Source organism: Neopelma chrysocephalum, unplaced genomic scaffold (assembly GCF_003984885.1).
Source record: "Neopelma chrysocephalum unplaced genomic scaffold, ASM398488v2 Primary Assembly neopelma1_141, whole genome shotgun sequence".
Lineage (NCBI taxonomy): Eukaryota > Metazoa > Chordata > Aves > Passeriformes > Pipridae > Neopelma > Neopelma chrysocephalum.
The window spans coordinates 794877-810436 of NW_020897803.1; the positions used below are offsets into that span (position 1 = coordinate 794877).

Genomic DNA, 15560 nt, shown 5'->3' on the forward strand with positions numbered 1-15560 from the left:
AATGGATGCTTTTGAAAAGGTTTGAGATCAGGCTGATCACTAAAACATCACTTCTTCCCTGAGGGAGAAAGTGGCCCTCCCAAAACCAAGTTACATCCACTCAAGGGATGAAATCCAGTGGTATTAGTCCTGTTAGACTTTGCAGTCTCTGGCAGGTAGAATCCTGAACTAGGAAAAGGTTGGGAAAGACCTCCAAGATCAAGTCCAACCATTCACCCAGCACTGCCAAGTTCAAGGCTCAAAGTAGAAGCTGCTCTGATTGTTAATCCTCTCCATCAGCGCTAAAACATCTGCTTTTTGTGGACCCTGAGATGAGGATCCAGGCAGAAAATATGAAAAAAAAACCCTAAGTTGGACCTGAGCAGGACAAAGGAAGGTAAAGCAGGGACTAAATGTGAGCTCACACATGGTGAGGAGAGACTTCCCACGACGGAGAGCAAGGGGAAGGAAGAGAGTCAGCCACACAGGGAACAATTGCTCCAAGGAAGGGGAAGCAGCATTGTTTGAGAGACTGAACAGAAAAGCACATAAACCAATCCCCCAACCCCATCCTTCAGAAAAAAAAGAATGAAAAAAAAAAAATTTCTATAGTTTTGGGACAGCTCAGCCCCACCTTGACATCACCCCCTCGCTCGGAGCCAGAGGGGAAGAGGAGCTGCTTTGTTTGGGTTTTCCCGAGCAGCTCTGCCAGCCCTTTTCCCCAGGAAGGAAACCTTCCACACTCCCCTTCCCCTCCAATGTGCAAAGGCCCCTTATTCCACCTCCCCCAGCCCCCCAGGAGCCCTGACAGGGCAAGGAAACAGGAGCCAGAGGCAGCAGCTCCCCGCTGGGTCATGGACTCCAGTCCAGCCTGGGGGAGCAGGACACCTGCAGCCTTTTCAGGAGCTTCCATGGGAAAGCACTCAGACCCAACACATCCCTTGCTTTTCCCCCTTTCATTGACAAGCCCTCCCTCTTTCCAGCAGGGAATACCCCAGGGACAGGCAGGAGAGACGGGGCTGTGCACATCCCATGTAAAAACGGGAAAACTCGTCGCTCCACCTCACTTAATTCCCAGTGAGACGGAGCAATTCCAATCCCTGCTGTAACGTGACTGCAGCTGAATTTTATTCCACTTAAGCCTTTCCCAAAATACCTGTGGTCCTTTGAAGGTACTTCTTCCCCTCATGCCAAGCTTTGCAGGAATTCAATCCCATTAGCACGTAACCATCATGGAATAACTGCCACATCCCGGGGATTCTTCCCGACAGGCTCAGCAGAGACCTTGCCAGAGGAGAAATCCTTCAGGTATGAGACATTCAAACCATCTGAAGCATCAAAGCCTCTCCTGTGCTCAGGATTTAGGGCTCATCCCAGAGCTCCTCAGCCTTCACCTGGCAGTGGGAATAGCCCAAGTGGGATCTGAGCTCCGGGTCTGTCCCATCCCAGCATCCCAGAGCACATGTTCCATCCCTGGAACTGCTCAAGGCCAGGCTGGATGGGGCTTGGAGCAAACTGGGCTGGTGGAAGGTGTCCCTGCCCATGGCAGGGGGTGGAATGAGATGATCTTCAAGGTCCCTTCAACCTAAACCAGTCTGGGATTCTCCGATTCCCAATCCCTCAAAGTACAGGTCAGGGCAACCTTTAACGAATAAATCCCCTTCCTCTGATGTTTGGGGGGCCAAAGCACTTCATGCTTGGTCTTTAACTGATCCCAAATGCTGCAGGAGCCTCAAAGCTCTTCTTCATCTGCTTTTTTTAGTGCTGGAAAAATCACATCCTTGCTCCTCTTCCCAAAGGACACTGGACACATCTGCTTATCATTCCCAAGCCCCATTATCTTCAAGCATTTTCCTACAAATATCTCTGCATTTCAACACTGCTGCAGCAATATCAGGTCAGGCATCACCCCTTCCTTAATGGTATCTTCTCCTAAATTCCTTCACTCTGGAAGTGAGCTTTCCTCCAACAGGCACTGCACATGGATGATCCTGCCCGTTCCTCCCTGGATTTGTGGTGCTGGCACTGCTCTGTGATTCCATGGAACCAACTTATTAAACCTGGCTCTCCTGCTCAGCAATAATGAGCCTGTCCTAAGCAATAATTAAAGTTTAACCCCAGCAGTCCTTGCTAATCTTTGCCTTCTGCTTTAGAGGAAGGAAATGTGATCCCAATCTTTAGATCAAATGGCATCTGCGCTTCCATGGACAAAAGTAAATTTGTGATGTGCTTAATGAAGCCTAGAAAGATGTTTGAGATAATGGACAGAAAAAATCTCTGCCCTTTAAAGACTTCCAGCTCCCAGAGTTATTATTCCAAGGCTTCCTATCGTGCTTCAGAAAGTGGGGGTTGGTTTGTTTAGGGGTGGTTTTTGGTTGGGGGGATGTTTTTAACCCCTTGAGCTTTCAGCCTCTGAAAGCTCTGATCCCTTAAATCCTGCCCCACACACGAGCTGGAAAATTCCTTCTCCAGGAAACACAATCATCCCACAAAACCCCCAGAAAACAGCTCTTTCCAAAGGCATTTTTTGCCATACCCAAGTTCCACAAGTTGCACCAGAGCCACATAAGTGTCCAACCTGCACATAAACCAATTAACTGCTTGTTTTAGTTTAAACTATTAAAAACCCCAACCAATCCAGAGGTGCCACAGCAGCACTGAGCTTTGCACCCAACCAGAAGTGGGATCCCAATGACTCAAGTGCTGTTTGGAGCCTCCAAAGCACAGATGAATCCAAACAGCAGGAAAGAAGAAGGGTGATTTTGTCTAATTAGGAGCCATCGAGCCATTGGGTGACAAATGCATTTGTGCTGGATAAACAAAGGCAGCCAAGCCAAGCTCCTCCATTGCCAAAACCTGACCCAGGAGGTCAGTGGTTTCCTGCAGGGTCACTGCACGTGGGGACAGCTGGGATGGGATGGGATGCTGTCACTGGGACAGGATGGGATGGGATGCTGTCACTGGGACAGCCGGAGGGCAGGAGACCAGGACATGCTCCAGCATCTTCCTCAGACCTCAGAGCACCTTCCAGGGCCTAAAGGGGCTCCAGGAGAGCTGGAGAGGGACTTGGGACAATGGATGGACAGACAGGACACAGGGAATGGCTTCCCAGTGCCAGAGGGCAGGGATAGGTGGGATATTGGGAAGGAATTCCTGGCTAGGAGGGTGGTGAGAGTAGTGAGGCCTTGGCACAGGTTGCCCAGAGAAGCTGTGGCTGCCCCTGGATCCCTGGGAGTGTCCAAGGCCAGGCTGGAGCAACCTGGGATGGTGGGAGGTGTCCCTGCCCATGGCAGGGGGTGGAATTAATGATCTTTAAGGTCCCTCCCAGCCCAAACCATTCTGCCTCCCTCTCCCCCCACTGTCTCCCACCCCAAGGTGTGTTGTGCTGTGTCTGTCACACCCTGGGGACACTCCCCAGGTTGGCAGCCCCTGCTCAGCAGCAACTGGACCCACCAGCCTTGGTCAGACACGGAGCAGGTTCAAACCTTCTCCTGATCAAACCAGTTTTCACCTTATTCGGTATTTTTTCCCCCCATAACAGCTCACAGCTTGTCCTAAAACGACCCAGGCTGAGTGTGAAAACCCCCTTTTTGCCAACAATATTTCAAGGACCCACGTCATGCCAAGGGAAGCTGCTCCCACCTCCCACAGGGGAGGTTATTCCGTGTGAATTCTCAGAGGAGCAGCATCCCCCACCCACCACCACCACCCCCACGTGGCAAAGTGCCATTTCCATATTGAACAGAAGGAGCCAACACATCCCCTCCTGCCCTGCTCCCAGATTACTCACGGCACAGCCCACGGAGTCTCTCGGATTCCAGGACACTGGGGGTGCAGCAGACACAGGTTCAGCTGCCAGACAACTCCTGTGCAAATCTCTCTCAGGGGAGAGTGGCTAAAAAAAACCTCCCAGCCCTGTACCCACACCCCTAAAACTGGGATTTTACTCCCATCCCAACCCATCCAAGTTACTGGGATAGAAGCCTCCCCTGCACATCGAAATCACTACAAGCTGCCCGGGTTTGAAAACCCCTGCTGCACTCCCAGCCTGGCCCCGGGGCACCAAAATGTTCTCAGCCATCAGGATGAATAAAACCAACCCTCAGGGAAAGGTTTCGAGCTGCAGAACACGCCAGAAGGTGATGAACCAGTCCCTGGAAGGTTTTTTTCCCATCCCCACCTTCCCACCCCACTGGTTCCAAAGCTGCTCCATGAGCTGAGCTCGGTGCCACACTCGGGATGAAGTGAGCAGAGCTCTGTGCCAAATGAACCCCCCCCTGCAGAGCTCCCAGCTATTTCTGGCAGGTCGTGTCCAAAGCTGAAAGTATTTATGGAATCTAATTAATATCCATCACTGGGGGGGGGGTGGGAGGGATAAACAAATAAATAATCACAAATCAAGGGTTCATCCTTTGGCTGTGGCACTGGAGAAAAAGGGGAGGAGAAAAACTGCTGCAGGTTCCTTTTCCTCGTCCCATTCCGTGCATTGGACTTTCTCCAGTGAACCTGGATCACTGCTCATGGCAAAGAGTGACATTAAGCTGAGGTTACTGTTATAACTGAGCAAAACCTCTGTACTGGAATGCTGGAGCCAGGCAAAGGCTCCTACACAGGTTTTTCCAGAGCCTCTCTCCCATCTCAGCCCCTAAAAATCAAATATTTCTGCAGAGCAGTCATGCCAAGAAGCCAAAGAGCAGCACCTGAGGAAGGTGGATTCATTGGAAAATACCCCAAGGAAGAAAGAAATCTCCATTCTGCCTGCCCTTCCTACAGCATCCAAGTCTTCTCCACCCTCATCCTGCCCCACTGAGGCAGTGCCACATCCTTGAACCAGGAATACACACTTATCTCCTCCACCAAAATCACTGGTGTGTGGGTAAAACACAGATTACCCCAAATCCCCCCAGTACTTCAGATATCCCTCCTTTCAGAGTCATCAGCAACCCAAGACTCCATGGCAAAAAAAAAAAAAAATCACATTGTCAGAGGACAAACAAGCAACATGTTGTTCCTCGGGGTTGTTTCTCTGTGGGAATTCAGTTGTGGGTAAAAACACAATTCGAGTGTTTCTTAAATGAAAGGAACCAAACAAACAAATGCAGCAAACACAGGCAGTTTCTGCCTGAGCTGGAGTGTGACAGGACACGACTGAAGCCCCCCAGGAGCCAACCCCTCATTCTGAGCAGACCTCAAGCCCCCGAGAGCTCCAGGATGACCAAAGGTCTTCACGGTGACATCACCTTTTTCCATCATTTTAGAGCTCTCCTGTAAAAGCCACAGAGGTGGCAAACCCTACTTTTTGTTTTTCACATCGTAAATGCTGGACAAAAGGCAGGAGATCAAACTCTGCAGCTGGTTTCAACTGTAGAACAAGAAAAATTATTGAACTGCAGCCCTCATGTTGCACGGCAGGGAGAGGATTTATTACTGCAGGGACACAAGAGGTACCTGCTCCTTCCCAAATTCCAGGCACTGAGTCCTGGGGGGAATCCAGACACCTCAGCAGTCCCTATATATCCACTCACAGCAGAATTGCTTTCCAAGCTCAGCCACTTGCAGCTGTATTTATGTTTTTAATCCCAGCCCAAAGCTTGTTCTCCACCGCTCTGCCATTTAACAAGCATTAAACCTGATGGAGCATGAGACATAACAGGGTTTTACTCACACCCCAGCCAAGAGCTGCCTCAGAGGAGCTGACAAGAGCCACAAGTGGTTTAGGCAATATTTATATCATACCTTTCCTTCAAAAATAATAAAAAAAAATTAAAAAGCCAAAAGCCAGCCTTTTGGAATCAGACATATGGGATTTGTCACCACAACCAGCCAGTTTGGGAGCAGGTCTCATCAGCTTCAGGCAGTGCTGAAACACAGCAATAAAGTTTTAGGGTGAAAAAAGAATATAACAGAAGGCAGTGGTGGCCGAGCTGAAATATTCACAAGGAAGAGGTGAAGTGCAGCTCCCTGACCAAGCACTGGGGTTATCCCATAAAACACTCAGGGAAGAGTTTTCCTCTCCCCCAAACTGCCCCTTGGAACTCCACGAGCCTTTGCAAACTCCCTTCTGGAGCCAAGCAAAGGGCTGGGAGAAAAAAAAAAACCCTAATAAATTGGGCTGAGCCCAGATCTGCTGCCAGCCACTGAAAGGTTAAGGGAGGATGGTGCACACAGACCATGATTTAAGCTGTGCTTGCAGCCTCCTCCTCCCACCACTCCGTTATTTGTTCTCCCTCCCAGGTCTCACCCCAGGCTCCACCACGGATGTGCTTCCCTTCCAACTTGAAGCAGAAAACTGGATTCTGAGAGGCATGAACCGTGTGAGGGATCCATTTAGCAGCTCTCCAGGTTAAAAGGGGATTTGTAGTCACTGCCACCACCTCCCCTCAGTGCCAGAGGCTGCTTTGGGTTTTCTCACGGAGATATCTCAACTCGAGAAGCTTCCCAGAAGCACAAGGGCTTTGAGCCACAAAGAGCACCAAGAGATGCTTCTTTCTCCCCAGCTTTCCAGCACGTGGAGTCAGTTCAGGTCTAACAATTAGTGCAGCAATTCTGGTGCAAATCAGGCAGCTTGGCTCCACGAGGCACTGGAATTGGGCAGCCCCAGGAGCTCCCATTTCCACTGGCCTTTTCGGCTCAGCTGCTATCCCAAAACCCAGTTAGGAGCACTGTGTTAAACCCCCTCAGCTGATCACACAGTTCCACAGCTGAGCAGTGACAGTTGTTTGCTGAAAGAGTGACCCTGGGGGCACAGTTTGGGGTCACGCTGACCCCGTGCACAGACCGTGGGACAGCAACTGGTGTTTGCTCCCAGTTTTGGCAAAAGCCAGCTCTTCCAACAGCTCAGCAGGGCTCATCTGCCTTGGACTAAGCCTGGCTCAGCCAGTGTAAAGCCTGGAGCAGGGCTTTGCAGAGGGCAGGCACATTTCAGCCATGGTGCTGTCACATCATTCTCGCCAAGTCCCAGCCCCTTCCCTCCTCCAGCTGCTTCAAGTGAGCCTTCTCCCTGCCCTTCCAGCATCTCCCAGCACCTAAAGGGGCTCCAGGAGAGCTGGAGAGGGACTTGGGACAAAGGGATGGAGGGACAGGACAAGGGGAAACGGGCTCCCACTGCCAGAGGGCAGGGTTAGGTGGGATATTGGGAAGGAATTCCTGGCTGTGAGGGTGGGCAGGCCCTGGCACAGGTTGCCCAGGGAAGCTGTGGCTGCCCCTGGATCCCTGGAAGTGTCCAAGAGCAGGTTTTATGAGGCTTGAAGCCATCAGGTCTGGTGAAACATGCCTGTGGCAGGGAGCTGGAACTGGATGAACTTTAATGTCTCTTCCAACCTAAATATTCCCACGATTCTAGAGAACCTCTTTAGAGTCCCCACAATGGCACAATATTCTAAAACTGGGATAAAAACAAAGCCTTCAAATGTACACATTTTCTGAATGCTTCCAAGGACAGTGATTCCACCACCTTCCTGTTCAATCCATGTGGAGACCAGCTCCCACCTTCATTAAGCATCAGCCAGCTCATTACACCCCCACAACAACCAGGCAGCTGCACCTCAGACACTCCATTTCCAAGCCTCCATCTCAAAATTACCCTTTTCCTTTGAACAAAAAGACAAGACACGCATTTGAGAGGGACTCACAGAGCAGCAGAACTTCCAGCATGATTCCTTGTTGGACGTTTCCACGCTGCTAAAGGACCCCAAACACCCTCATGTCCCCAGCCCTGCTCTGGTTCAGGTTCAGCAGAGCTGACAGGGCTGAGCTGGAGCAGCTGGAGGTTTATGTGAGGCAGAGCAGGCTCGTTCCAGACCCTCCCTTATCACCACTGCAAATATCAGCACAGATAGAGCCGCACGTCACGCCCGGGGAGCTGCAGGAATGGTCCTTCCCACTCCTCTGCCCCCACCTGCCCCAGCCTCTGACCTGCTGCTCACCCCAGAGACCCTCCCCAGCCCCAGCCCACACACTGCTCCAGGGAAAAGGAGACTCCAGGAAACACTGCAGCCGAGCTACAAAGTTCAGGGAAATAGGGAAAAAGCCCTTCTTTGCCCCGAGCTGGGAGAGGAGAGGCCAAAAGAGCAGAAGTGTCTCACAGGTCCAGTAGAGCTCAACAGAACCACTTACAACAGAAGCTTGGATTTAAATCCCTTCTGTCCTGAGAGTCCTTCACATAATAAGCTAATACTTTTAGGAATGCAGGGGACCCCCCTAATTTAAGCTTATCCTGCTGTCAGAAGTGGACCTCTAACTTTTCACTGCAGGGCACCTCCAAAACAGTCTGGCCACCAGGTTACAGCTCCCCAATAGACTCCCAGGCTTTGCTCCTGCTAAACTAACCTCATTCCCACTGGGACACGGTGTGTTTATCACACCAAGAAGATAAACCCCACTAGGGCTTTCCAACCCAGCAGGAACCTTTGCTTTCAGGTCAAATCCAACCTTGCTGTTAACAAGCTCCCTTATGAGAAGGGACCATCCAGCAGGGCAGGGATTGATCCCCCTGCTCCAGGTGGCCCTGGGGCGGGTCACCAGCATCAGTAAGGCTTCCCAGAGCTTTTCCAGCCTGGCAGATGGGGCAGAATCCCCCCTCCCCCGATGGAAGATGCTATGGGTGGACTATCCCATTTTTTAAAGGCCGCCACATTCCGTGTGTCAGCCCCTCAACACCATCCAAGAAGAAGCCGAGCGGCAGCAGGAGAGGTGCCCACCCTGCCCAGAGCAGGGTTTCTGGGATGCTTTCCACCAGAAGCACATTCACCCAGAGACTCCCTTCACAGAGCCATCCCAGAACGATCCCATCCAGCTCTGGAAGTCCAGGAAAACCACATCCAGGGCACGTCCCGAGCTCCACGTTACCCCCTCACGACCTCGAGACCGAAGCGCGTTGCAGGGCTGACGCTACAAACACCGGCAAGGACATCTCCAAACTGGCCTTCAGCCACTGCTGCTCCCGCCTGGGTGTTCAGGGACGTTGCCCTAATCCCACAAGCAGCTTTATTTTCCTTTGCAAAGCCAAACCATCCCCAAGAGCCGGCGTGGTTTGTGCGTCGGGAACACGCGGAGACGCAGAGCGGTGACCTTGTGAGGCACAGAGGCAGCACAAGGGACACCAGAGCACTGCTCACCCCCTGCATTCCTTCAATATATAGCTCTCCCACAGCACAGCCTGGAGATGCAAACAAAAAACCCACATCCCTACGCAAAGGAGACGGATTAGGAAACACTTGTGATAAGGGAAAGTATCTCCAGCTGAGCTGTCAACCTCGCACTTTAAATTAGGCTCGTAATGAGGACTGCAAGCACTCTGCATTTCAGCGATTAACTCGCAGCTAAGTAGCGGTTTTAACACAGATTCTGCCCCCAGGTTTCAGGCAGGAGCAGAAGAGGAGCTCGCAGGATGTCACACAACAGGAACTCATGCCAAAGCCCAAGCACAGAGGGTAAAGTCACCCCCTAAAATAAGAGCCTCCCACCACCAGATATTTACAAAGCATCAAATGCAACACAGCAGGTGGGTTGGGAGCTCAGAGGACCCAGCTCAGGAAAAAAAATAAGACAGTAATATCAAAATGCCTGCGAGGAATGTAGGTATTTATGTAAGTGCTGGAAAAGGGGGATTACGAGCTCAGCGTCCCAAGGATTGCAGAGCAATCCTTGATGAGGAACATCATTTGCATGTGAACAGGAGCACGTCTAAAAATAGACCTTTCGAGAAGCCACAGGTCTGGCCTCACCTCTCAGCTTGATGAATTCCAGGGCTCCCAACAATCCCACAGCCAGCCAGGCACAGACTCCAGGGGCTGTTCAGACTGTGCAGACCTGCAGGCTCAAATAGACAACTCGTGGCCAGGGATGGAGAAATCACATCCCCAAAAGCTTGAGAGAAACGGAGCCAACCAGCCCTGGACACCCAGCCCGGGGTTTCCAACTGCACAGGGTTTGACTGACAGTTTAAAGTCTCATTGACAAGATTCATGAATAATTAGGAGGTGGATTGACACCAGAATTCCCACAATACCCGCAAACATAATCAACTGCTGGATCAGGCAACTGCCTACAAAACATCACCCACCTGACAGCTCCAAGGAACTTCTTTATGGGGCTTCTTCGTGCAAAGAAAGAATCACAGAATCAGCAGAGAAAGGTTTGGGTTGGAAAGGATCTTAAAAATCATCTCATTCTACCCTCCCTGCCACGGGCACCTTCCACTAGACCAGCTGCACAGATGCTGGTTTTGAACACACCTTTTCCAAAAAATGCCCTTTTGGCCTCCAAGAGAGGTCAAAGGGTTGGATGAGTCCTTCCTGCATCACCAGCTGAGACACCCAGGAAATATTTTAATCCCAAGGAAAGCATTAATTACCTCTTGGCAATATAATAAAAGCAAATCCGGAAAACACACACACACACACACACACGCACCAAAATCCACCCAAATATCTCAGAGTGACCTCACCCCAGAGGTAAATCCCTGTAAACAAACCTAAGCCCTGCCCATCCATCCCAGAGGCACCAGCAGGACCTCCAGGCAGCCTGACCTGGGCAGACCCCAGCCCCACCTCACCCCTTGGCAGCATTATGGAAAAGCACCGGGCACAGCAAGGCACGGCCTGGAACAGATCCCAGTTTTATCACCACTCTCCAAGGTTTTGCTCAGACGGGGTCACACACAAGGGCCAGCCCAGGGTCCTGGGCAATCCAGCAGGACAACAAGCCCAGACATGAGCCCCAAATCCTCCCCAAGCTCTTAAGTGCCCTTCTCAGGATTAGACCTACTTCCCTACGCCCTGAGCGTCACCCCGTGACCTTCAGGCACCGATTCCCAACCTCTGGAGCTGCCTCCGAGCCCGAAAATTGGCTGCACTTTATTTGTTTTGCTGCAATTGCATCAGGCAATCAGAAGCCTGACTTGATTTTAGGTCTGATTTATGAGTTGGTGACTGTCAGCTCCAGGGATCCATCAATAAGTGGCCCAAAATACAACCTATTAGAGTGGCTCAGAACCCTTTGAAGGGTACAACCAGTCCATTACATCTTTTTAAAGGCTACACCCAAAAATACCTCTTAAAGGAAACTGGGTTTCACCTTGTACTATTTCGGTCAGATGCAAAAAAAATGCTTTCCCTGAGCAACCTGGGCAAATGTGAGCCTGAAACTAAAACCAGCAAACGACCAGAATATTTCTGCTCTGAGCATCTAAACCCAGGCTGGGGGAGGGAGAAGTTTCGTTTCACCTCAGCCGAGAGGAGGAAAGGGAAGCAAAACACAGCAGCCAGATATTTATAAAGAGACTTTACAAGCTCCAGCAGAGTTTAAAGAGAAGCAGGTTTTAAATAAATAAATAAAGATGCAAGGCAAGCTCGCTCCGAAGGGGAAAAGTGGAGGATAAAAAGCTGCTTAACACAGTGAAACAGATCCTTTGGAGCAGTCCCAGACAAGAAGAGAATAAACTTCCAGTCCATCACCTCCAAGTCCTCCTGGATCCCAAACACCTCACAGAAATCCTGGCTCCCACACAGAGGACACGGGGGATAAAGGGCAGGAGGATTCAATTTGGCATGACTAAGGAATTAATGTTAAAAGCACTCCCAGCTATTTCCAGGGAAGAGATGAGCCACCAGCAGGGCTCTGCTGGGATGGGGGATCCTGGGGACAGAGCTGATTCCCAGATTTGTGCATCACCCCAGCAAAGGTACCACTTTCCCCTCTCCTGTCCCCACCCCACCCTTCATCCAGTGGGAAAAACCCAAACCAGCCCCTTCAGCAACACCTGGATCAAGAGCCACGCTCACAAAAAAAAAAGAATATAAGTGAAAAAAAAGATATTCACAAAAAGAAACATTTTTTTCATAAAGCTGATCCTGCACAATGACCAAGAAGGGGAAAAAAAAGGCAGAGCTCAGTCATGACCTGGAATGGATCCCACGGGTGAAAACTTCCCAATTGTCACCCAAGAAGGTCCTTGGTTGAACACCCTTCAGGGGAACACTCTGTACCTTGAAACCACTCCCTGGTAGGAATCTTCTACAAATATTTAATTGCACATAAAACAAACAAACAAACAAAAGATTCGAGCTTTTTTTTTTTTCAGGCTGTTGAGCAATGACAGACTATTTCACCAAATACTCAGGCAGTTGTCCTGCCAGTGTCTGTGGGTATTTTTGGAGGAAGTGGGGAGAACACAGTGGTTAACTCAAGAGGAAAAAGCAGCAAAGCCAACCACCACCGTGCAGCTATTTATTTTTTTTTTAATTTTGTTTTTGAAAGCCAAGCCACGCATTAAAGTAGCTGCATCTAATCGCTGTTTATAGAGGGGCTGGCAGGCAAAAAGCAGCTGCTATAAACAGTCCCTTAAATCCCTTTTCCCAGCATCACGCTCGGAATATTCCCACAAAGGTACAGCAAACGCCAGGAGCGGAGCTGGAGGGGGAATGTTGGATTTGGGGAAGGAGGGAGAGGGATGAGGTGCAAAGGTTGTCACCCTCCACGTGCTGCCCGGCGTGGGCAAGGAGGCAGCTCCCGGTGTGACACTGCCCTCTCCTGAGCACAGGGCACTGCTCGGCTCCGGGATTTTGGGCAGGAACAGCCCCGAGCAAACACCCAAAGAGAGGGAGAAGCTGAGACACCACTCACCCCACAGCAGCTCCAGCACAGCTACAGCCTCCTCCTCGCACCCACAGCACTGCCCGGGCTTCAGCACGAGGGTGAACCACCCCTATTTAGGCTTAATTAGCAGCTGCCACTAATTACCGAAGCCTCTTTATGGCCACTACAAAGTGGCTGCCAGGTGGATCCCATCCCTTCATCACCGGGCTTGGAGCAACCCGGTCGAGTGGGAGATGTCCCTGCCCGTGGCAGGGGGTTGGAGCTGGCTGAGTTTGAAGGTCCTTTCAAACCCAAACCATCCTGTAAATCCGGGAATATCAGCACGAAGGTGCAAAGCCCCCCCTCATTCCAGGGCTGTGGGACAGGAGCCCGACCCCTGTGGCTGCAAAATCTCAAGGAAAAAGGAGTTTCAAAGCAGGGAAAGCACATTCCTACAGCCCGTATTTGTAGGAAAGCTGCTCTGAGGAGGAGCCCTACCGTGAGCAGCCCCCCCCGCTGTCGCTGTCAGGGATAACCACACCTTCCCAGGCTGGCACGAACCAGGAGGATTTCAAAGGTGCAGCCGTTCCCTTTCATCCTCACCCTCGGGAAGGCTCCCAAAGAGGGTTAAAGGCCAATATTGCCCCCAGGTGTGTCTGGTGAAAGGGCACCCAGCTCCAGCTTCCACCACCTGTGAGCATCAAAGGGCCTCCAACAAACAACAGGGTGAAGGAGCCACCTGGGACCCGACCTCAATCCCCCACCACGCTTTGCAACTGTGAGTTACTCCAACCCACACGTTAAAAAAACTAAAAAAAAAAACTGACAAACCCCTAAATATTTTGGCACCGAGCAGTTAGAAACACCCTGGCAATTTGAAGGCAGTTACTCCAGATCAAACACACGTGGACATGGAGTTCATGGAGGAAAGTACAACAAACAGTCCCCGGCCCTCGCAGCTGCTTCAGCGTCTCGTTGGAATCTTCCAGTTCATCAAAGCGATTTGTTGCCTTGCGAAAACCAAACCTGATGTCATTCACTCTGAGCCAGCAGTTTCTGAACCTACAACCAGACAGCCAACAGATTGATCCGCCCAGGGCTCATTTTCGTTGTGAACACACGAGCCAAACGTCGGCCGTGCCTCGCCACCGAGCGCAGGATCCATCCCGGGGAGGAGCAGAACATGCAGAACATGCTCATTTAATACAAGTACAGCGTGCCAGAGACACCCACTCTAAAATTAACTCTGCCATCAAAAGCACGGCTTTAAATTTGCCACTGAAGAAGCGCCTTCTAAATCCCAGGGAACTATTCTGCAGCCCCACACGCCGTCGGGAAGATGCTTCGAGGGGAAGAAGGTGTTAAGAAAGCAGGGTTGGAGGATTCAGGAGGCATCACTGCTCAGGTGGATAAAGGCTGTATAATGAATTAATGGACTGCTTTCCACAGCAATCTGATGGCTGGGGAACGCAGACCTGCCAGGCAAAATGCGAGGCAGGAAATCCATTTCCCTCAGCTTTTCCCCAGGAACCTGCCAAGCGCGAGCTGGCAATTCCTAAGGGGGAAAGGAGGGAGTCCTCCTGCGTCCCTGTGCGATCCAACCCCCAAAAAACCTCTTTAAGGAGCAGCACTGGGCTAAGTTTTGCTGGCTAATGAGCAGCAATGTAAATTTCCTGGCAGCTGGAGCATCCCGAGGAGGATCCAGCATTGGAACGGCGCGTTTGGATCGAACGTTCCCCGCACACGGAGTAACTTTTAATGGAGAAAAATCCACACGGGCTTCCTGAGCAGCACTCCTTTTCCTCCACAAAGAGCCAGCAAAGGGAACCAGAATTCCATTTTTGTCACAATTTCACACACAGCACAGTCAGGACTGTTCCTGTCAGCTCTCCATAATCCCTTCCCAGCCCCAAAATAACCCTTAAGCCAACACGATTACACGTAACAGTGGCTGGACAGACCCAGCCCTAAAACCCCAAAGCACGGGGAGTTCGCCACAGCCAGGTTTTTTCTGGCTGCAGAATCCTCATTTCCACCTCGCCAGGGGGGAAATTTCACAGCTTCCACCCCAGGAATTGCTCCACCAGACCTTTTCCAGAGGAAAATGTGGACTGCAAGTCCTCAGTGCCCAGTTTTCTGGGCGGTGACGCTTCAGGACGTGGGTGAGACCTTCAATAAAACACCAACGAGATGATTTTTTTCCCCCTTTTTTTTCCCCGAATTACTCCTTTTCCCAAGCAGTTTCTTTGCCAGGCATCAAGATAAAATACCACCCTCTACATTCACCCTCTGGCTGAAAAATTTGGGGTGTTTAACAGCAGCTTTGCTGCAGTGGGGGGGATGTCCCCAGGAGCCATCCAGGACATCCCTGAGCATCCTCACGGGGTGCTGGGAGACTGTGGGTGCTGGATGGACACTGGGTGCTCCTCCAGCTGGGCAAGCAACAATAAATCCCTCTTGGGATTTTGCTGCCTCAGGATTTTAGGGCTCTGGACAAGCCCTGGGACTGTGGGACACTGCAGATGCCAGGATTTTATATCAGAAGGAAGCATTCCCTGGCACACAAGTAGGGCCTGGAGGAGAAAAGCAGGGGAGCAGTTCCACACCCAGATAACTGGGGGGTCTCAGAGACCACAGGGGGCACCCGGGCACCTCTCACCAGGTGGGTGCCCACCCACAGCCCCCCATCACATCCCAACTTTGCTTGGGATGCTCCTGGCCAGGTGAGCCACCCATGGGGGGCAACACAGCAAAGAGGGGGGCACAGAGGGCCAAGAAACAGCTTTGGGGGAACAGGGGAAAAAAAACCCAAACAAACACCTTTTGGGGCAAAGAAACACCTTTGGGGAATGGAGAAAAAAAAAATCCACATTTTGGGGCAAAGAAACACCTTTGGGGAATGGGGGAAAAAAAATCCACATTTTGGGGCAAAGAAACACCTTTGGGGAATGGGGGAAAAAAAAATCCACATTTTGGGGCAAAGAAACACCTTTGGGGAATGGGGG

General features: G+C 51.1%; 1 protein-coding gene across 1 annotated transcript in view; it reads right to left on the reverse strand.

Moving 5' to 3' along the window:
• GDPD5 (glycerophosphodiester phosphodiesterase domain containing 5) overlaps positions 1-15560 on the reverse strand; it is a 110789-nt gene that overhangs the window by 94836 nt on the left and 393 nt on the right. The window lies entirely within an intron of this gene.